This window comes from Dermacentor silvarum, chromosome 5, assembly GCF_013339745.2.
Source record: "Dermacentor silvarum isolate Dsil-2018 chromosome 5, BIME_Dsil_1.4, whole genome shotgun sequence".
Taxonomy (NCBI): Eukaryota; Metazoa; Arthropoda; class Arachnida; order Ixodida; family Ixodidae; genus Dermacentor; species Dermacentor silvarum.
Genome location: NC_051158.1, coordinates 44,571,872 through 44,596,236, shown reverse-complemented (window position 1 = coordinate 44,596,236; position 24,365 = coordinate 44,571,872). Strand labels below are relative to the sequence as shown.

The 24,365-nt window shown below is 45.3% G+C and overlaps 1 long non-coding RNA gene across 1 annotated transcript; it reads right to left on the bottom strand.

The window, feature by feature from the left end:
* Positions 1–1,324: 1,324 nt before the first annotated feature.
* On the bottom strand, positions 1,325–18,184 carry LOC119452385 (uncharacterized). The gene is made up of 6 exons (XR_005191893.2): positions 18,101–18,184; positions 16,104–16,160; positions 14,394–14,409; positions 12,225–12,306; positions 3,185–3,483; positions 1,325–1,556 (listed from the first exon to the last, which is right to left on the bottom strand). It is a non-coding gene; the product is annotated as an uncharacterized LOC119452385 (long non-coding RNA).
* Positions 18,185–24,365: the final 6,181 nt, after the last annotated feature.

Below are 24,365 nucleotides of genomic sequence, written 5' to 3'. Positions count from 1 at the left end.
AGCGCATATACACTGGGAGCCACGAGATGGCCGCGCCAAACAGTTCCATAAAGAGCCCGTACCATTAAGCTACAACCACATCCTACAACACTATATATATATATATATATATATATATATATATATATATATATATATATATATATATATATATATATATATATATATCGCTTTTCATGAAGAACACTACCGCCGCCTCAAAATGCTCTGACGAGAGAGGAAGCCGTAATATGGCGAAAACTCCGAACAAACACATATTCACATTTGAGTCTCTACCACACCATACACCCTGCGCTGTATTCCTATAAATGTCCGCACTGGGATGAATGCACAACCCTTTACCACATGGTATGGGCTTGCGCAAACGCATCACAACTGACACCCATAACACACCCTACCACACGGCAATGGGAGGCAGCGCTGTCCAGCTCCGACTCGACGGACCAGCTCAACCTGGTCAACCGAGCGTGAAGGAAAGCTGTACTCCTGTACTCAGGGGACCACCCACTGCAGAGCGGAGGAGCTACCAACGCTCGCGTGCTCTTTCGCATAAAGTTTATTCTCTCTCTCTCTCTTTGTCGTCGTAATGGATAGGATGCGTTCACTGGGGTATGAGCCCTGCTTAAGGGGGTATGAGCCATTAATTGTCTTACGTAACGGAAACATTCAATTTTGAAACAATTTAATTTCAAAGAATTCCAAGTGGCACTGGCGGGCGAATGCTGCTAACCATGCCACCGAGCAAACTCGAAACATCGAACGCAATTGCGACAACGGCTGACTTTGGGCATAGCGTCAGTGACGTCATTCTCCCCGTAGCAGCCGAACATGTGTGTAACTTCATAACTGAGAAATACTTTATTGAGCCCTCGTGATTAACCCAGTGATAAACACTTGGGCCGCACGTTTCAGCTTCGCTGGTTAACCATCTGTACGAAGTGCTTGGGCGGTGATATTTTATTGTGTTCAACGTGAGGTCAAAAGTGGAAACCAGGTAAATTATTTTGATGGATTCACATTGAGCCCCTAGAATGACAACATCCGCTATTTTGGTGGATGCGGTGGTACATGCAGTTGTAGTTGAAGTAAATTTTCGTAATACTTTTTGTTTTCATAGTATAACCATTGGTAGTAAGTGGTTGCTTTATTTTTTTTACTCTTATCAATACAGAAAACACATCTATTTTATGTCCATTTGCGTCTTTTGCAAATCAGCTCTGCTGGGAAATAAAACGTCATCCACCCAGATTGTAGGAATAAGCTACGATCTCCTGCAGCTTCTTGCTATAACTTGAGCGGGTTACAAGCTTTCACTTTTATTTGCTTTTTGGTATCAAAGGAAGAGCAGGTCGTATTAATCATTCACTTTGTTCATCTCGTCGCAAGCGACACACATTTTGCTCGTATTTTCCCTGAATCAAACAGATGATACGATTTCCGCCGCTCGCCGATGGGTCCTGGCGATGACACATCTGCTGCAATTTCTTCAATTCTTCGGCTTTTCTTGAGTCATTTTTGGCAACACTGAACAAAATCGTAGCAGTGTAATTGCATGTCTGGAAATGAGCGCAAAAAAGGTCAGACATTTTCTTTTCTATATGAGTACAAAATGGCAAAGGCCTTAAACGAGAATGATGGCATCAATGTGAGAAAGCAAGCAAAGTACACTTGTGCAATTAGGCCAAACGCGAGTAGCATTTCAAACGAAATTATTAAAGCATTTCTGGTGCTTCAATAACTGCAACATTCGATCACTTATTTCTTTGTAGTTACATTAAAAACATCACGGTATATGAAATTGTCACGACATAGCGACCATTAACTACTATAATGGCGCAACGCAAGCCATGAAGGAAGGAAGGAAGCAAGAGAAAGGCAGAAGGCAGGGAGGTTAACCAGGATAACGTCCGGTTGGCTACCCTACACCGGGGGATTGGGAAAAGGGAATACAAAGATGACAGGGAGAGAGAGGAGGGAAGGAAAGAAGGGAAATGCGCGGTTAGTTCACTGACGCGTGTGTTAGTGCACTAATAGTCACAGACGTTGACACAAGCCCGTCGTCCTCAAAAAGCACAAAAGTGCCTTCACCGCTTTATGGGCCGACGAGCGATGGGGGCGGTGTTCCAGGAGCATGAAAGTAAGTGTTTATCGGGTGAATCTGCCCCTATCTAAACTAATAACGTTCATAACAATGATAGCGACCAGTACACTCACTGTCCGACAAAATCTAATATGCGTATCAGACGCGTTGGCTATGTATTTATTCATGACTCATTGAATTTTCCGCCGTAATCGCTGGTGCTGCCTGAGTTCTAGCATGTACAGAACAATCCTCGTTGTGCACTTTACCTGATTACGGAAGACTTGGTGACAACATAGGCAACATATTGAATCAGTGACAACATTCGACAAACTTCCGATACACAAAATCGCGTTTTGCGCTGGGCGATAACTTTGAACATTTGTTACCTTTTGAAAGACAGTCATCGGGAATTAAAAATAAGAACACGTGGCAATATCGACAACACGCTCGAATTACCGTCTTTCTGCTAAACAGCAAAATACTAACATAACACGCGACTAAATAATTCAGTCTATATTTATCCGTATTATGGATAACCGGTGGACCATTAGAGTTATGGAATGAATACCAAGAGAAGGGAAGCGCAGTCGAGGACGGTAGAAAACTAGGTGGGGTGATGAAGTTAGGAAATGTGCCGGCGCAAGTTGGAATCAGCTAGCGCAAGGCAGGGGTAATTGGAGATCACAAGGAGAAGCCTTCGTCCTGCAGGGGACATAAATATAGGCTGATGATGATGATGATGATGATGATATATCCTTTTATGTATCCATGCAGGTAACCAAAGCTTGGCTTCAATTAGTGAATGAGTATCACATTATAACTCAGGCATAATCTGCTGAACTATGTGCCTTGTAGCAGCGCGCTGCATCGGCAACGTGCGAACATTACTGAAAACATTCAATTTCTGTTGGGTCAGAAACGAAAAGCAGAAGTTAGAAAAACCTTGCAGATAGCGGCGAATTAGCACTTGACTGCAAATGCTAACACAATTCATAACAAAGCATGGCCTGACCACACACATTTAAATATCGTGAAATTATTCTTTTACACCTGTCGATGACGCTAACCAGAAATAAAAGATAGTAAATGTGCTGAAGTTACCTTTTTCACGTATCTCATATTTTCCTCATTTAGGACGTGCTCGGCCCACCGCACCCATACTTCTTGCCATCCTCCTACGGTTAAATTTAGCTCCACGTCAACGGTTCTTCGTGCCTTCGGATTTCTAATCATGGGCACAGTTACATTATACAGAAGCACGACGGGACTGCACCATTCTTCTGGGACATGCCAACGGAACATTTCGGTACAGTTGTCTGAGTGGACTTGCGTCTCTTCCACCTTGACAACTGGTCAAAGGATTACAAACTACCGACATTACTCTTCCTGTGATAGCGGCCCTATAGCAGTGAGAAAGAAAAAGAAATGTTATAGCTCACACATGCTTTCATGTTATCGCAAGAACATAATGTCTTCAATTTCTTTACAAAAGTGTTAAGTACCGTAGCCAGTACTTCCAAGCTATTTAAATGCACACGAAAAGCAGCTACTGCCTTCATTCTTGATATTGTAAGTTTTTTCACCACAACTAATGAGATAGAAGAATAAGTAATTCAAGGTGACCGCAAGGAGAAAAATAAATCATTGAAGATTAATTTATTGCCAATGCATTTACCGTTAACTACTACCTCAGATATAGAAAAATATGTTTTCAAAATACATTTTCAATTAAAATACTATGGGACACCTAATATATTTGCTAGTCATGTTCAGCTGAAGAAGACAATGGAGCAGCGCCCAAACACTGCGTACACCGAGCTTGTTTCAAGACACATTACTAAGGAATCGCGTCGATGTCATTCGGTCACAGCCCCTCATTTATGCTTTTATACCAATTCCCTATGTTGTATTGCTAGGCGCACCCTGACTAAATTCATCATAGACGCAACAAAATTAAAAAATGTGGTGTAATTTCCAAAGTGCAGCACCAACGATCTGCTTGCATACTGCCATTGCTAACGAGCACATTTATTAGCCTAATATATTCTGTCCTCTATGAAGCGTGGAAGCATTGCTATTTCAAGGCAACATTTCCATTAACTGACTGCAAAACTGGTGTTCTGTTAAGCAGGTTTGGAATTAAAGGCCGACACCATTTTGCAGAACTACTCATCGGCGTGAAAAATATTTTCGAGCATAGCGCTACGTCACTGTTTACAATTGATGAAATGCGGCTACATGGCTTTAGTGTAGTTGCCCTCAATTCGGATAGAGAGCAAGCGCTCGCTAAACTTGACAAACCAGCAATATAAGTACGGTAGTTGGCCGCAGGCATGCCATATAAATCCAAAGCTAACCTACTATGAATGAAACCCGAAATCTGACTTAGCCTGATAGCATGGAGCAGCACTCATGCAGAAAAACTCTCTAGCAAGCAATGTATAGGCGTTTTGCTTTCCCCTGAATATATTGCTTATCATGAAATATCAGTGCAGAATAATAATAAAATGATATTAAAGGGGCTGGACACCAATGAAATGGTGATGTTACGTTGTAAAGGTTGTGGACAACAGAGTTCAGAAGACAGTCATATTTTATAAATGCATCAATACATTTTATATGCTTCAGGTTTCTTTTTAAACTTCCTAATTAACGTACCACTCACCTCAGCACTAGAACGAGTGGGTTAGCTACATTTTCAACGTGTTCAGAACAAACAAGTTCACCCACCGAAACCCTACCACTGATGGTGCGATCGCCTTACGCTATGCGGAAAGCTAAACTATTCGATTATATTATCGTGACGCTTCCCAAAGTCGGCAATCATGCGGTCCACCAGAAGATTAAGTCTAGTAGATTTGTGGCTGCTGATGAATATCTTAGAGTTAACAGCTGAACAATAATCTTAGCAAAAAGCAGTTGGTAGTTCTCGTGATGGCGAAAGTGGCTGAACACGTCTAGTGGCTGAACACTGACGTAGAAGAAGGCTTCTGGACGTATAGCAGACACAACAGCGAAGTATCCAGATATGCACATATGCCGAAACAAATTAAAAAATTCACCGACGTTTACGATACTCCCCAATGCGAATTTTGAGCGCCGCTGTTTCAATGTTTTGAATTCGCGATATATCGTGGCAAAAAAAGAAAGGTAGACACTTTGTCGAGACTTAAGTGGTGAAACGGCGGTGGCCTGACACCATTGCCTGTTAAAGTGTCTGTTAAAGCAGTTTGTGCCGCCTGGAACTGTTGCAGCGCCGTTTGTGGAGACGCGTCTTCCATGGTGGTGCTATGCCAGCTATGCGTGCTACAGGCGTCAGGGCATGAGTGGAGCAGACGACAAAACGGATAGGAAGCAGGCGCCGTTGCTATAGCCACTGTAGCAACGACGATGAAATGAGAGACCCGCACGGCGCTGAACCACCCTGACACCCGCACTTGACAACAGGGACGTCACACGCGCGAGCCAATCAGGAGGTGCACACCTGTGCCTAGCGACAGTGACGTCACGACACAGAGGAGACCAATCAGGTAGCCGGAAAGCTGTGACAGTTTATGCTAACTGCAGATGACCTTGACAATGAGCCATTAAAGGCTTCCGCCTTAGTAATTAAATTCTGAAATACAGGGTCCTGTCAGCGGCATCACTGAGCCTCTGCTCCAGCAGCTCGTTTAGCAGCAGCGGCAGACAAAGCATTTACACCGGTTGCTTCGTTCATTGTTCAGAAAGAAAACGTGAACACGGGAACGCGTGGCTCGCCCGGAGCGCATTCTGTATCGGCGGCAGCTCAGGAAAAGTCACGGATGTGCAGTGGGTTAGAATCCCACGCCAGCACTTTGTTTCCTTATAGGGTATTGACGAACGTGATCGCTGTATATGCCTGGTCGTCACCTTAGAGCACGTCTCGTGCGGTACTCCACTTTCCACCTCAACTTTTCGCCATGATCTACTCTACCGCTTTCCTTGCGCTCTCTTCACTCTCGCCGTCTTTTATCCCCTGCTGCGCTCCGTGTTCGCTATTTCATCCTTCGCGGTGCTCATACACTCGGTTACGCCGTGAGACGCTTAGGGACGCAGACGCTCTACGCAGGAACGGGTGCCTAAGAGCTGACCTCTAAAGGCTCTCAAATAGGCTAGGTAAGCAGTGTAAAGATAGATAGACAGGTTTTATTGGTAGGAAAGACAGAGAGGTCGACCTGAGCTAGTGTGCTACTCTGTACTGGGGAAGAGGGAAGGGGAGTGAAAGTACTGGGATGGATGATGATGATAAGAGGAGTGGTGAGTGCTTATGAAAATTAGACGGTGGTCCTGCTAGAACAGCTCGTATAGCTTCGTGTCCTGCAGAAATTTAAACAGCGCTTTAGTTACCAGCATTCAACCTGCAGTGTCGATCAGGCCATGTGCCGAGGATAGCGTCATCTGACAGTGGTTTTCTGCTAACGCTGGCTAGGGAACCTTCCAACGTCCTTCGCTCCTTCATATATGTTGCGCAATCACACAATATTTGTTCCAGCGTTTCAGACGTCTGGCAGTGTTGACAATTAGAGCTGTTCGACTGGACGATGAGGTGTGCATAGCGACGGGTGAAAGCAACGCCCAGCTGAATTCTGCGCAGCAATGACGCTTTGCTCCGCGTAACCTTCAGGGGCAAACAGAATTTGCCGTCTGGGTCGATCATGTGTAGATGTCGGTGGATGTGGTCAGCATGAGCTGTGTATGCCTTCGTAAGGTCCTGAATGAGTGCCTTAATCACTGAGTTGGTGTCTGGTCGCGAGTATGCAATTCGTACTTCGTCAGAGGAAGAGAATGCCGATCTTGCCTCACTGTCAGCGAGTTCATTGCCATTCACCCCACAATAACAAGGCACCCATTGAAAAGTGACCACGTGGACACCTAGCTCGGCAGTGTGATGAAGTTCAGCGATTTCTCGCATGAGCAGGTAATATGGTATACTTTATTTAAGGAGCATTTTAGCGCCTGTACGTCCATTTATGAGGTGGCTGCGTCCTCATAAAACGGACAGCCTCCCGTATTGCCGCAAGTTCCACAGCCGTAGATGTCGATTTGTGGTCCAATTGAAATTGCTGCATATTTCCAAGTTGTGGCATAAGAAGTGCTGCCATTGTGGCAGGTGGTGTGACCGAACCATCGGTATATACTTGTACAGTCGCACTATACAATGTAAATACATATTTGGGACAGGGTCAGCTGCTTCAAGCCAATGGTATAAACGTGGAATTTCTTCGTAATTCCAGGTATTTGATGCCTCACTAGTGGTCTCAGTTATGTCCAGGGAAGTGTCTCGGGAATGTTGGTGGCCTGGAGCCTTGCAGGTATAATGCTTGCGTGGCATGTTATTGCTTTAGAAAAAAGCAAAGTCAAGGTTGGTATTTGGAAGTATTGACATAGGAGGGTGTGAGTGTCTGGTCAGCAGGTGAAGATAGGTTCGCACAGGTTCACAAACCTTTACACGTCGATTGGGCAAGCCCGTGCTTCCGCTATTGTGCCCTTAGTTGACATGCAGCGTGGCAAGCCAATGCATATCCGCCGTGCTTGTGCCTGAAAGCTCTGCAGCGTGTGCATACAAGATGACCCCATGTTAGATAGCACAGGCATGCTGTACCGTATGTAACCCACAAAAAAGTGCCTGGTACACTTGCGGCAAACTTCCTTCGAGGGGCCCCATATCACTCCAGATATAACACGAAGAACGTGTATGAAGTTCGTCAGTTTAGCCCTATGCGCAGTAACATGTTTTGTCCAAGAAAGATTACAAACATTACAGTTTACCCGCCGCGGTGGCTCAGTTAGCTAAGGCGTGGTCGCACGAGATCGCGGGATTGAATCCCGGCCGCGGCGGCCGCATTTCGATGGAGGCGAAATGCAAAAACGCCCGTGTGCTTGCGTTGTAGTGCACGTTAAAGACCCCCAGGTGTTCAAACTTAATCCGGAGCCCTCCACTACGGCGTGCCTCATAATCAGTACTGGTTTTGGCACGTAAAACCCCAGAAAGATGAAAGATTACCGTCTATTAGCACACCGATAAATCTGTGGTGGGGGACTAAAGGGAGAGCCGTTCCGTCGACAACGATTGGATATTGTCACGTTGATGCGTGCCTGAATGCCAGTAAAATATTATGCGGACCGTACGCACAGTGAAAATCCGTGTTATGCAAAGCATGTTGCAGGTAGCCGATTATCTAGCAAAGTTTGCAGAACCGGTGAAGCATTATCAGATGGACTAACGCATTTGTCTATACGGCGAGCAGCCGTGAGTGAGTGATGCGAGCGTGTGTGCGACGATAGTAGCGAGACAATGGCGACGACAATAGTATGACTGACAGTGGCCATGGCGTGAGTATGTTTTTCTTTGAATAAACGTTACTACATGTCTTCGGTTGTGACCTGGACCGATCCGGAAGCCTGTCACACAGGGGCACGTGTTGAGCTAGCTGCTACAAATAAAGCACCATGTGAGTTCTGGTTGATCCTGAAAGTGGTGCAGTCGAACACGATGTCTCAAATAAATCATTAGCAGCCCGTCAAAAGAAGGGTAGAAAACTGGCGCTGATTTCGCTTTAATAAGCATTTTCTAAATGTGAAACAACGCACGTCAAAGAAAGTGGTAAACTCACATCTATATAGTCGCCTATTCATGTATTTGAACACGTTGCATGAATAAACAATCGATTGAGTGAAAAAAATCACTATTATTTACGTGTTTCATGAATACGTCTCTAATGTAGTTAGTGGAAACTCGAGTGTGCGCACGTGCTTTTACATGGCCATGAAGCACGCACCAACCATGTCCAATAACAAGCTAGAATAACCCCGGAAGAAGTACTCACGTGGTTGTGACGTTATGGTTAGAGCATCGGGTTGATGTGCCAGGAGTCGGTAATGCGATTTCACCATTGGGCACGTACTTTTTTTTTACTCATAAAACCGCAGGTCAGGCGAGAATAAAAGCTAGCTCAATTTGTATCCAAATAGGCCAAGAGTACTTTGCATAACAACAGACATGAATTATTCCTTCGTCTCTTAGCTCGTTTACTGCGACCGTAGCATTCTCTACCTCCAGCCACCGTTTCGTTTGTTTGTTCGCTCGTTCCTCAAATAATTGCGCTTACGCACTAAAAGGGGAAAGCCTTAAACCACCGCTTACAACTTTGTTGGTTCGGGATAGGGTGCGTTGTCGAAGGCTACGTTGAAAATAATGTAACTGCTGGTTAATTTGCCTGTCCTGCATGGTAAGACGTCACTTTTCACAAGGCGCAGCGGTCAAGATCTCACTTTCCAGCGTTGGTTAATAGCCATAAAGACTGAGGCTGGGGATGACTCCTTCGAGTTCTTAGCTTTTTCCCCACCTGATTTCTTCAATGGAACGACGCAGTGCCACCTACAACTTTGCAACGAAGAAATAAAAAGCCCGTTTCCGCGTACATTTGCAGCAATGGTATATCTATCGGGCTTTTGGATAAAGATTCAGTTGTGTTGTTCTAAGTGTCAGAACCACAATATGATTACGAGGCACGCTTTACTGAGCGTTTCCGGATTATTTTGTCCACCTGGCCTTATCTAACATGCATTTAAGTCGAAGTACACAAGATTTCCCCACTCCCGAATAGAAACCGCCGCGGCTTCGATTGAACCAGGTGCTACGTCGAGCTCAGCAGCGCGATGCAATCGCCGCTGGCCTGCCATGGTTTGGTCGGGCTGCTGTTAATAATGTGGGCGACTATGTAAAAAAAATTATGGCTTTGTCGTTGCGAGGTTCTCGTTGACAGTGACGCCGTCGATAGTTTTGACTTTGTTTTTCACCATTCGCATGATTCTGCACGCATTCACCCTGCTGGGTATGTGCTATGTTTGATGCTCATAATCATCCTTGTTCTGTACCCTTAGATGGTGTCGCCAAGGCTGTTTTCATGAGAATTAAGGTGCAAAGGCACACAAACACACTCCAATCATGCCAAGAAATAAATATTTACGATGCATTGTCTTTGTGTAGCGTAGTATTACCGGTCGAGTCCTCCGAAAACAAACCAAAACAAAAACACGCAACCTCTTGCTTGAGTTTGTGCTTGAGTGCCAGACCTCGCACATAAAACAGGGCGCTTTTGTGCGATAGCGTTCTAGTTATGTTGTCCCGCATTAAAGTGGAATATTCCTACAGTGACATGATTGTGAATACCTATGGAGACGGTCGACTAACCTTTTGTTTTAAGCACATATTTGGCTACCGTCTAGCTTGTTCCCCATGTTCGTATATGACACTTGGCTTGCCACCACAAATTACCTTTACCACTTCTTCGATGAAAATCTTGTGCATTATGTATTATTAAACACAATAACTCGCATGTATGTGTGCTTTACTGAGACTACGAAGCGACTGTATGTTATGCAGATATTATGATGCGACTTGCTATTTGATTGCGTGAAACAAAGATACGCTGATTTGCATTACAGTTTGAGTGAGAATGTCATTCCGCATGAGCTGACTTGATGGGGCTGCAATTTTCTGCGGTGCTAGCACTGCAGCATGGTTGTTGGGAATGATTTATTTCTCTTCACGCTATAGCGATTCGCGCAAAGGTGATGAAGCTAGGAGACGATCTGACAACGGAACAGCAACATCAATCACGACAATGTCCGCCGTCAGCGTAGAGGAATGTGCGTACGGACGTACGGAATGTGAAAAGTCATTTGCGGGCACCCAACTAACGTCATAATAAGAACTTTCATTGTCCATCGCGATAATTGCAATTCATCAATTAAGTAATGCCGGCAGGCAGGCTAATATTTTTTTTTCCATGAGGGTTCTTCATTATGTGCTTTCGAGACCGCTCACTAGTCGTAAGTACGTGTCGCACAATGACTTTGAGGCGATGTTTCTTGGAACGCAAGCTTGAACGCATAGCCCAGGAGAGCCGGCCCTTTTGTAATTATGAACATCGTCAAACAATTACGGCAAGCGAGAATTACCGCAGGCTTGATGAGTTTTTTTTTCCAAGTGCAGCTTTTGATGGACTGCCAAGCCACACAGGCACACATCTTTCATGTGATAGGGCGGGAAGCTGTAACGATGCATGATGCTCTCTGCTGCAGATAGGCTGCCTCCGATTCGATTAAGAAGAGCGGTGGCAACAACGCTGCCGTCGGTGTCCTACCGCTGTGATATTTCCAACGTCAACGGCTTGCTGCTAGGCTACTTTGTCGTACCTCACGCTTTTATATTTACCTTGTGCCTATTTGTCTTTCCAATAAGTGCGATCCTTGCCAACAAAAAGCATTTCACTGCAAATACAAGATTTCGAGGCACTTTAGAGTCAAGTGGCAATGCATTCCGAATTTCCGCCCCATAAAATTGCAACATTCCGCTGACCGTAGACATTACATTGGCAGGGAGATCAAAATTTAGACTGCTTGCATATCTAGTGCTAGGTGTTGGTATATTAAACATGCGTATTGTAAGTGGGTATTTGTTGTTTATGATGATATAGATGGTACTGACCCCTTTAGATCAAATACAAGTAGAAGTGGTAGTGTGCGGAGTTCTTAGAAGAGGGGTCAGCTTCTATTGTATATATTAGAGAACGTCACAATCCACATGGCTATTTTTTTGGAGGTGAACGACCGGTTGCAAGTACGACCTAAATGTACAAGCCCATGATTCGCGACAGTAGGTTAAATAACAATGGAATGGAGAGTAGTCGATAATATTTAATACAGAAATTTCAAATTGTGTCCTTGTCGTAACACAATGCACGCGGAGGCTAGATTGAGGAGACAATTTTATTGTGTAATTTCCGGTTCAGACTACAGACCATTTTACGGAAGCGTTCAAGTGCCGCTATATTGGCCTGATAACGCTTTTGTCTGCTGTCTTTAACAACGAAGTTTACGGTATACTACAGTCGATTCGCAAGCATTAAAACACTTCTATAATTGCGTTCAGTGTTTCATGACCATGTTACGTGGCTTAACGTCTCATAAAACTAAGAAATTGTTTGTGTAACAGCTCAAGATGGCGGTGCCCATGATCGAATATAAAATAGTCGATAGTCTAATGTAACTCCTAAGCAATTTATTGAGCCCACGTGCTACAGGATGGTATTATCAATGCAAACCGCGCTCTCACCCGGTAGTTTCATAGCAGCTGGCCGATTTCGAGCTGTCGCTTCCCTCCGATGGTCTAGTACTGAACTTTCTTAGGCACAGTCCTACGACCAAAGAAACAGCAATATAAACTAAACAGTGTGGATAAATATCAAATTCAGTAATACTAGTTTACGAAAAAGTGCGAACCGCACCCGCCGTGGTTCCTTAGTGGCTATGGTGTTGGGCTGCTAAGCACGAGGTCGCGAGATCGAATCCCGGCCATGGCGGCCGCATTTCGACGGGGTCGAAATCCGAAAACACCCGTGTACTTAGATTTAGGTGCACGTAAAAGAACCCCAGGTGGTCCAAATTATTTTGGAGTCCTCCACTACGGTGTGCCTCATAATCATATCGTGGTTTTGGCCACGTAAAACACCATAATTTATTATTTATTTATTTATTAAAAATGCGACCACAGAGGCGTATTTTTCAAGGATGATTCTCCTCCGATCCTGTTTAATACTTAATCACCTATCATGGCGAGTGGCTTATGCCTAGGGCTAGAGTGTTCACTGGTTTATGCCCCGAAATTACAAAACGCCAAACAGAATAGCTAAATAAACAGCTCCAAATTATTAAATTAAATTCTGGGGTTTTACGGGCAAAAACCATGATTTTATTATGAGGCACGCTGTTGTGGGGGACTCCGGAAGTGATTCGATCATCAGGGATCCTTCGTGACCCCAATGCACGGGACAGTGGCGTTTTTGCATTTCGCCCGCACCAAAATGCTGCCACCGCGGCCGGGATTTGATCCCGCGACCTCGCGCTTAGCAACGCACCACCATATTCACGAAGCCACCGCAGCGGGTAGCTCCTGATTATTTGACAAAGAAATTATATGAGGTCCACAGAGCTACACAAAAGCTAGGGCGTCGAATTGAAATGAAATTGATGTTAGCATTTATACTCTTCAACCCAAGAATTACCCAAAGAGGTAAAAAGTTTATTTTGCTGAACCTTCCTGGCGGTAACAGTGTGGCCATAAAGTTATCACTTAAAATTTTGGTAAATAATCAGAAATCACTGCAGAAGTGGCTAGAACGCCAGAACAGCGAAGACCTCATAGGAGCCTGCCAAAAGGTTATTTTCGGTTTTATCCGCGCAGAAGTCTTCGCTTTGTTTTATTGCAATTGCACTTATAGGGACGTTCGCGAAGCAATCATGCAGTCGGCGGCACCTCCCCCATTGTCGTGCCTTCCCGCTATAGTCGGCGCATGCGGGACACGCACAAAAGGGTTAGTTGGTCTCCAGCGACGCGAAGTGAATTTACCTGCAGTGCAAAATAGACGAAGTGAAGTGTAGTACGTAGCGTACACGCAACACGCAATCGCCTCGGTGGTTTAGCCAGGGCAACATTCTGCCTTCGTCTGCTACCATGAGCTTTGTGCGCAGGAGCACTAAAAACACAGTACCATTGCCGCTGAGATGCTTTGTGTATGCACTGGTCTGAGCGAAACAGATAGTATATGGGATGATAACGTTGTAGAATATCTCACTATGTGCCACTGAAGCCGACGCTTATCCGTTAGTCACATTTTAGGCATCGTTGAGGTGCGACCCCCACAACGCCACTGGCGGTGCTCCGCATCACACCGACGTTGTGCCACGCCTTTTAGCTGATAGTGCGCTGCATCTTCTGCTCAGCAGCAGTTTCTTTGCACACGTTGTCGTGCCAACATGTCACAACCGCGTATAGCTAGCTATAACACCGCCAGAGGGGTCGGAGAGTAGCGTTAAGTTCTGCTATCGTTGTCAATGCTACGTCCTTCGCTCGAAACTGCAAATGTTTAAACCTTGGGGCATCTTGGCTCGGGCACTTAAATTTAAAAAAAAATAGCTAAGGTGAGCAGCCTTCTGTTTCTAGAAACTAATCGATTATTTCATAAAGTTTTAAGAGAGTTGAATGTTGGGATAGTTGGTATTTTGACATGAGAACCATCTTGAAATAGGGCGCAACGGGACGGCACAACAGAAAGGAAAAGACGAACACAGGCGCAACGTAGCGACAAGGTAGCATATATGTTCCTTCTTTCTGTAGTGCCGCCCGGCGGCGCGCTATTTCAAGATGGTGCTCACGTCATTTCATAAAGCTTTAGGCCGGAGGTAGACAGAACAAAGCTTGGAAAATACAGCGCATGAAACTTACCTCCTTGTAAAATTACCTGCAAAGGCAAAAACTCAAATTAGAAGATTTCGTTGTCAAGGACTTTAGGAGATGCGAGATTATGAGACAATTAGAATAAGAAATTTCAAAACATGGACTGCCACATTTTTTTACAGTGCGGGTTTTGCAGCGATTTAAGCTAATAACTATAATGGAAGCTGTAAATAAATTACTGTTATAAAAAAGCCTCTGGATGCCGACGTTACAGCGATTATTACTGAGGCGATGTATCGACACAACGTATTATAAACGCTGAAACGCGTGACGGATAAGGTATGTGTTAGGCCGGGCTGCCTTATCGCGCTTCTGTCTGCACACGATGCGCCATCTATAGTGCCACCACCGCAACGTGCCCGCTTGGCACGCGTGGCGCGGGCTGCATTAGAACCCACGTACTAAATAATCTGACAAGATTGTCGAAATATATATGAAGTGGATTCGAATCCACGCTTCACCAAAGAAGTCTAAACAATTTGCTGTCATTGAAGAACGCCGCTCACCTAGTTGCTGATACTCAATGACCAAAATTTCTGCCAAAATTATTTGCTGAAGTGGGCCACGTAGTTTCACATAAGTAGTAGTCCAATTTGGGCTCCAAGGGGCTCAGTGAACAGGAGCATATAAGCACTGGCACACACCCAGCGCTGCGAACTGGTTCTGGGTGTTCGTTGTTTGGACTCGCGTGTAACACGGAGGGTCGCTTGCCCACGCCGTCGTGCGTCTCTCTCTCGGAGAGTTGCATGTAGGTGAGGAGATGAGGCCAGGAAGTTGAAGGAAACGCCTTGGTTGATTATATATATATATATATATATATATATATATATATATATATATACGTACAGCTCACAACTGTCTCTATGGAGTTAGGTGCACACTCAATGTCGGAGCACATTTTATGTCTACACTACATGTCCGAGCAGACACTCATATACCACCCTAGATTTGCATTTTAAGCCTTTGTTCTTCCTAGGCGACTAGACGAGGGAATTTGATGACCTTGCCTCGCACAATAAGGAGGACGAACTGTTCGCAAAATCCCGCTCACCATGTCGTACCATTTCGTTGGATTCCACATGTGATGTCGCACCTTCACTCCTGCATACGACGCAATGACGCGCGACCTGGGAATTTACGTTGTCGCTACGTTGTTTCAAAGCTAATCGCATTACCACCGCCATCCATCGTGAGATACGCTTTGCCCGGAATTATTCATGTACATACTTTGTTCAATACGCTTCTATATACTCGCTTACGCATTTCGCTGATGATTCTGTGTTTCTGTAGCTTCTTCACCTTACTTTGCGAGTATTATACCTCTAATGTACACTCGAGAAGGACATGGTACGCCTGTACTACAGGCGTTTTTTCTGAATAACAGAAAAATGTAATTTTCTTCTGCTTGCTTATTTATTTGAAGCATTTTGCGCACATATATTATGTCAGAGGGCAGGACCAGCTGGCGACATCTGCAATTTCAATTTTTTCTGAAAGAAGACATATTACACGAAGAAAAAGAAAGACACATAAGTATGGCCCGTGCTGTCTCGTTCGCTTCGGTAGCCTGTGTTGCAGGGTCGAACCTATACACTTGCGTAATACTAATATATTTTGGACACCAGCAATATTCAAAGAACGACAGGTGTTTGTTTAAATTGAGTGGCAAAATATGAAATTCCGAAACACGTTTCTTACGAGAGCAAGAAGAAGGCCCAAAGCTGGCGTTCGCTGTGTTAGCCCATCCAAGGTAAACTGCAAATAAAGAGAAGACGTCATTCCTTCTTATTTTGTATAAAGAGTGTCTATTTCATAACAATACCATGGTTCACATTTAAACAAAAGTTTAATACGGTTGAAATTTTCATAAGACCAGATGTGAGCCAGTTGTAAGGTCAGAAATATTGCTAACGAAGGTGAACTGTCAATGAGAAAGAACACACCTGGACCGAGTTTAACAATTTCCACCCCGCAATGAAACATGGAAATATGCGATTTCTGGTTGGTAACAAAGTATATGTTCAACCTCGCAATTCAGTCTACCTAGATATCACGAACATACATATATTGCAAGCACATTTAACGTACTTCATCGTTCTCATTTGTATACAGCCATCATCATCCCCGTTCTTCTTCTTCGCCGAGCGTGAACCTGGGCCGTGGCTGCGGAATAAACGGGTCTGCCAGTGCTGCCTGTCCTGGTCGTCTTCAATCTTTCACTATATATATATATATATATATATATATATATATATATATATATATATATATATATATATATATATATTTATATATATATATATATATATATATCAGAAGCACGACTTCGCGGTGATCTTAGGTTTATTTACCTAACAGTTTCGGTCGGTCCACCGACCGAAGCTGTTGGCTAAATAAACCTAAGATAACCACGAAGTTGTGCTTCTGATTTTTAGTTACGCTTGGCCCATTGAGAAATCCAGTTACTATATATCTGTGTGTGTGTAATCTGTAATGTCATTCTGCAATCTTTCTACTATTATATTCGCTGCGCGCTGCGTTTCTTCCTTTCATGGAGCAAAAACATATTGAAGGGTAGTTTTTCTTTTCATTTCTCCTATGTAGCCGAGTCCACAAGCTATTTGTTCGTAAGTGTTTCCGCAATCTGCACCATGCCATTTTAAACGTATCTGTATCGCAGCGCACCCGCTATAATCAAATCCACCTGCGCACATCATTACGCTGCCCTCCTCGCAATAAGCCTAATAAATGAGTGTGCGCACCGCACGTAAGCAGTTTGTTTTCGGCAAGTGCCAACCAACGTATGATGGCGGTCACGTCAAATTGAAGCTCGTTCTTGTACGGGAGCAGTGGCGTTATGTTTCATTCTTTAATGGCAGCTGCAAAGCATACCATACCCATTTTGTCATTAACCGCGCCCATGCAACATACGCCAGACCAATTCTCTAATTATATAAAGTTGAAACTCGATTTAACGAAGTGATGACCACGCTCGAATTCATTCAATAAATCGGGAAGTTCACAAAATCGACAAAGGGATGTTTCGGTTCTCCGAAATCTAAATTTGTACGGTTGTGACACCCAAAAGCTGCCGCTGCATTGTACGAGTATTTGCCGCTAACTCACGTCTGCGCGTGTGAAAAGTGCGCAAGGGCGGCCCGCATTGCTTGTGCGATGTGCGATGCAGGCCTGGTAGACCGTCACGTGAAGCTATGACAGGTTGCCGATATGTCGAACAAGAAAGTTGCTGGGCCTTTGAAATAAAGCTAGGGCCATGGTGAGGGCGCCAAGATGTTTTAACGCGATATCTTCTGAGGGCACGCTCGAAGAAAACCCGTCTGTATCAAAATTAGAACAAAATCACCGATTTTTTTGCTCATTTTCATTCAGGGAAAACTTCGTTAAATCGGTTTGATGGCCATTAGTGTCCTTAATTCGGGTTGATGACGGCATTTAACCTCATGGGTACCTGCTGAGGAACTTAAACTTCTTCGTTAGATCGGCAGCTTCATAAAATCAGGTTTCGTTAGATCAAGTTTTAACTGCATCCAAACTGCATCCAACATCAGAATTAGCTGGCGTCTGCTCTCATCAGCAGCTCTAGCAAAAGAACCTTGTTATGAACACGGGCCCTGATGCCCTTAAAATATTGCGGATACATTCACAAAATTATGCCAGTATGGTTGTATTCTCACCATGATATGGGTGTTGCCTGCGTGCCTGCTTAATTTTCAAGCAACGTTTCAGCTCCACTCGGCGTCAGCCTCAAGGAAGCAGCTGAGCAAACCTATATGAGCAGAAAGCTCGATGTTTACCTGCTGCGCTAAAGCTCGTTCAATTGTTTCCCAGAAAGCTCGATGTTTACCTGCTGCGCTAAAGCTCGTTCAATTGTTTCGCATTTTATTCTTTGTACTGCTGGCATGCTGAAGTGATCAACCACCTTACATGACAGTACAAAAACAACAGACGACAAAAAATACATGTGCGCGCCGACCCATTCTGCAAATCTGTTTTGGCTTCTTTCCGTGTAGATGAATGGGTTATTTGTTTCTGGCGAAATAGCCACCTTGCCCATGTTCAAGGTCTCAAACATCCGCATGTGCACGGTACCCTACATCTTGCAGAATGGTCTCACAGCCTTTATATCCACAAACTGATTGGGCTCGTTCTATGAGAACGCACGAGAACGCATAAGACACGACTTCGACCAGTTGGTGTCTAGAAAAAATCATTACCTCAAGATCTCAAAACTAACTATATGGTAACAAAAAAAAAAGACTCTTTGTGCGGAATTCTCTGCAGCGAATTTGATGAGACAATGCATTAAAAACAAAAGTTACGATCCTCTAAGGCTACCAATTGATCAGTGAAAGAGCGAGAGGTTAACCAGGACTTGGTCCGGTCGGCTACCATGCAATGAGGAAGGGGAAATGGGAGGGAAACATAAAGAGAAAAAGAGAAAATCCGGTGTATAGATGTGACCGTCGTATTTGCGGAGCGGAGTGTAAGCAATGCTCTGCTAAAACTGTCTGTTGTCTCACATGCTGTAGCACGCCGACAAAACGGCTATGCGTATTACAAGAATACCGAGTGAGCAGCTGTACCGAAACGCTTAACTATGCTACCGATTTCAATGCATCGCGTCGGGGTAAACTGTCAATGTGATGCTTCCATTGCAAACCTCCCACCTTTCTCTGACCATGGGTGCGAAAGATCTCGTTCAAGTATTTATTTCACCGCCACAGAAGTACTTAATAACGAAGAGCCCACTGCTATTTCTGAATTATTTGACAAAGCCAACCACGCCTATGCCTCCTTGGCGGCATTACAGCCGCAAATAATATGACAAATGTAAGGTAAGCAAGCATTCACCTAAAGTTTAACAGCGGCTGCAATAGAAAGCTTAACATAACATAAGCACAATAGACCATTCGTAAGAAAAATTAGTATATTGAAGAGCAAGGCCGGTGAAATTATTCACGAACTGACAAAACATTCAATATTAAATAAAATCCACATGACCCACAAGAAGTAATGCAAGACCAGTACGCACAACAATTTGGCAAGAGGGCTATTTCATAAAGTTTCGGGAAGAATGCTAACCATGCGGGTAAATAAATTATGCAGGTTTTCTTTGAAACACTCGTTTCCTCGATGATCTTATTCGTGCGTAGACATGTTCAAAAGCCGTGGCAAATTTATTCTAACGGCTGCCAAGCGCCTTCTTTTCATATATGATAAACAATCTAATTCTGGAGTTGACGTGCCAGAACCCCACCTGGCATTTTCTTTACCTGTACCTATAGTGCACAGAATTAGGCGTTTTTCGATTTAGTTCCCATCACAATGCGGCCACCGTGGCCGGGATTTGATGCAACGCCCTCGGGCTTAGCAGCGCAACTCCAAATCCATTTCCTGACCATGGTGGATTATTTATTGTTTGAAGACCACTCATTGGTTTGATGGATTTCGTAGGACGTTCTTACAGACTGGCAAGCTGTAGAGAAAAAATATTTATATATTTTGGGTTGTTTTGCCACACCTCTTCACATGTGCATAAATTTACTTTTAGCACGGGAGCAGCCCGGCGATAATATATACACAGTGTGCCACGTCAGTGGTTCCAAAGTATCAAAATATGCGAATTAATTATGTGTATTGAATTTTTTTTGCCACGAGCTCTTCACATGTGCATGAATTTCCTTTTTGTACAGAAGCAGCTCCACGATAATATATACAGAGTGTCCCACGTCAATGGTGCGAAAGTGCAAAAAATTATGCAGATTCCACGCAGCTGGACAGAACCAAGGTGATGATGCTTGCCTTCGCTTGGAGCTAGTCAGACAATTCTGTTATAATTCGCCTTATTACATAATTAGTTATAGTTATTTTACCATATTTATTAAATATTATATTCAAAGCTCAAGGCTTACTGTCAACTTTGTAGACCATCCTCAAAAATTCCCGATCGAGCTTTCTGTTGCCCAATACGTGATATAGAAAACTTGTTTTTCATGCCTGAAAGAAGCTCTAGAAAGCCCTCGAAAGGTGCCGTGCAACTGTTCCCAATGCACTTTTATTGCACTAGCAATTACATGGCCACTCCAAGCGCATTTTTGCCGTCGCCATCGGCGTCGCCGTGCGGTTTCGTATAAAGTCCAACGGCGGTAAAAGCATCGCCGTGCGCCGTACGCTGCGTGTGCGAGTGAAAGCGTGCGTGGGTGAGCCGGCAACCGCAGCTTAATCTCGCGCACGCGAGAGACGAAGGCTGCCGGAAGCGCGCGGTCTTCGTTCGCGCCCGAGGCACGGGGAGGAGGTGACGTAGACGAGGGTGTGGAGGGGTTGGCCGATGGCGGGGTGCGTTCAGCTGCCGCGGCTGCTGCTCACCGAGCTGGCGCGTATGCGCGGTATCTTGAAAGCCACCTGCGATGTGCCCGAAGTGTGCGTCCGCGGGAGCTTCATCTTCACAGCGATCTGCTATGGGGACAAAGTGCATTCGCCGAGTGCCGGTATAGCGTCGTATGCGCTGTGTATTTGACGCTTACTTCGCGTTGAATCGAGAGCCCGCGCGAAGGTCCATTTGCTTCGCTGCCGCTGGCGCGCTTTCTCACTGCAGCGTTTTGATGAGCTTCCGCGGTCATCGAGCGAGATGTGTTCATGTTTACCCGTGCGCGCGTGACACCGTGCTTGTTTATTAGGTTAGTAAGCGAATATTTACAACTTTATATGGCCGATAAAACTATCCTTACATCGATAGCTGTCTACTAATTTGCTATCGCACTCAATGCTTCACCTTTGGGGGGGAAGTACGAATTTCTTTTTTTGTTTCGCGGAAATTCGTTCAACCTTCAACTATATATATATATATATATATATATATATATATATGTGTGTGTGTGTGTGTGTGTGTGTGTGTGTGTAACCGATGATTACGATACTTCCTAATGTAAAAATTGAGCGCAGCTGTACACGTGTTTTTATTTCGGGATATATTGAGGCATCGCACCGACCGCCGCGAGGAGAGGCGCTGCGGTCGCCGAGGTCTGTGGACGTGCTCTTATCGGCTCCGTCATCTTCACATGATTGCGAGCGATTTCTATACAATTTCGCCGAAGTTCTTGCACCAAGAGTTTCGTGAAGTTCCAAGGAAACCGTGGATACCCGATTTGGAGGTAGGGCACTATTTTTGACGATTCTACGAGAACTTTTATACCGCGTCCACGCTGCTACCGAACTGAGCCTCACAGGACGATTGAAAGAAACACCGTGACCGCAACCCCTTGGCACTAGCGGCGAAAAGAATCAAGAACTCATGATCAGTGATCATTGTGTTTGATGGACTTCGCGTCCCAAACTTCGTAAGATATGGACCAACACTGGTACCCTGCTCCTTATATGGCAGACAAGTGGACATATGCTACGTATGCGGCAAACTCGGACATCGTGCGAACGTTTGCCCCGAGCCAGGCTCCACCGAGTACAGGGGCGGTGGGCTTCCTAACCCCACCTCATCCCATGTGTGCGATCCGAAATGCAAGCTGTGCGGGGGCTTGCATGCGACAGCGGACAAGGTGTGTAAGAACCGCTATCTCATTCCATACGTAGTACGCGCACGACGACAACGAGCGCGGCTGGAGGAACAAGAGAAGGCACAGCTAGTCGAAGAAGAAAAGCAACACGCGGAACGAGGCCGATCTACGTCGAAGACGCCGGGACGCAGCCGCTCACGCTCTCGATCGAGGAGCCGCACACCTGCGAGGACAAGCAGGAGTCGTTCAAGGTCACAGGTGCGCTTCGGTAGAAAGAACAACGGAGGCGACGGCACGTGGGCAGACAAAGTCAGAGGTGCTACGACGACCACGCCAAAGGAAAGTGAGTCCCGCAACCCAGATAAAGAGCCGATAGCTATGTTAGAACAGGAACTAAGAGAGCTTAAAGCCGCGTATACTAAGCTAACACTCGAATTAACTGAAATACGTAAAGCGAACAGCAGTAGGCCAACGCGCACTCCCGGACCACCAACCGACATCGAAATTCCCCAGCCAGTTGAGATTTCGAGACAGGGAGAACAACGCGAAGAATGCCCGCCTCCTAAGAAGCGAGCTGTAACGCAACCGCGAATGGCCGTGCGATCAGACGTTAAGGACGCCATGGACGCCATGAGCGAGAACATGAGGCTAATGCACGAGAGCATGGTGCGAATGAACGAGAAAATGGACATATTTAGCACGCGAGTTCAGAAAAATGGAAATGTATCTAAACAACACTGTAGTACCGTCCATGGAGAGGATGAGTTTACAACACGTTGGTGCGCAAGGCCCACCACATGACGGTTTCACTGCAAGTGAAGGGGGCTACAACAGCCAACATGACAATGACAAATAAGACACGAACTCTCCGCATCTGCAAATGGAACTGCAGGGGGATCGCCTCAAAAAAGGCGGTCCTCCTGCAGATGGTCAAATCAGAAACCGAGAAGCCACATGTCATCTTGCTACAAGAAACGCACATAACTGAACTGGCCCTTACGGGATATAAAGCCGAAGCCCACAGAAACGAGCAAGGCAGAGGCGTCGCTATTCTGATTGGAAAGAAGATCCCGTACATTCGGCACGAAATCCGCAACACAGCCTGCTATCTAGAACACCTCACGATCGAGATCATACCAAACGACCACGTACGGAACAAGCAAAGATTTTTCTCACTAATCTGTAAAGCAGCCCTAAGAACACGAGGCAAGGGTTCAGAAGCTTACTGGGCAAGACCGCGCGCATCGCCAAAGATAGTCCGCTGATTGTAGGTGGGGATTTTAACGCCCCACATCAGGCATAGGGCTACGCGTATCCCTCTAGCAAGGGAGATCGTCTTCACACGACAGCCTCCGATCTCGACTTCACGCTGATCACAAACCCGGAAACCCCAACTAGATGTGGCACTTCCACATGTCGAGACACCACACCGGGCCTCACTTTCGTCCGGGGCGTAGAGAAATGTGCCTGGCACAACTCGGGCATAGACCTTGGCAGTGACCACTATATTCTCCGAATTGATGCAGAGCTCCCGGGAAAGAAGCAAAGGGAGTACAAACTAATCGATTGGGACAAATTTCGTGCAATACGGACGCAGACATCCAACTCAACAGGAGCAAACACGAAGCACATGATAACTAGTTGGACCGAACAGCTCAAAGCAGACATCGTAGCCTCGGAACGAACGATTACGACGGACGTTAAGGTAGAGAGAATGGACAGTCGGCTAGCGAATCTACTCGAAGCAAAACAATCCATACTAGCGAGGTGGAAGGGTCAACGTTTCAAAAGAAGACTACGAAGGAAACTCGCCGAACTCAACAAGACCATTGAAGAATACTGCGTGGTTCTCTCCCGACAACAATGGGACGAAGTCTGTAACTCCCTCAACGGGCAAATACGCAGAGGGAGTGGGTGAAGGCTCATAAAACACCTCCTCGACGAAAACGGAACAAAGTCCAAAACTATGCAACGGATTAGGCTAAGCAAATGAGTACACCACGCGAAGCAAAGCTGTACTGCCGAAGCCCTTATAGAAGACCTTGCCAAACGGTACTTGCCACTTAAATCGGGGCAGTCTCGTAGCTTACAAAGGAAGAACTACGACGGCGTCCGTTTCGCAATTCACAACGTTTCGAAAGTACGTTTCGCAATTCACAACCTCAACAGCAACTCTGCAGCAGGGCCCGATGGTATCACAAATCGGGCTCTCCGAAATTTAGACGACACTTCGGTCACGTTCTTAACGATCAACGAAGCCTGGAAAACCGGCCATCTACCTGCAGAGTGGAAGCATGCCAACACGGTCCTCTTCCCAAAACCGGGCCCGCTGCTGGGGCTACCAAACCTGAGGCCGATCTCACTAACGTCCTGCCTTGGAAAACTAGCCGAACACGTCATCCTGAACCGACTATCGGAATACGTAGAGGAA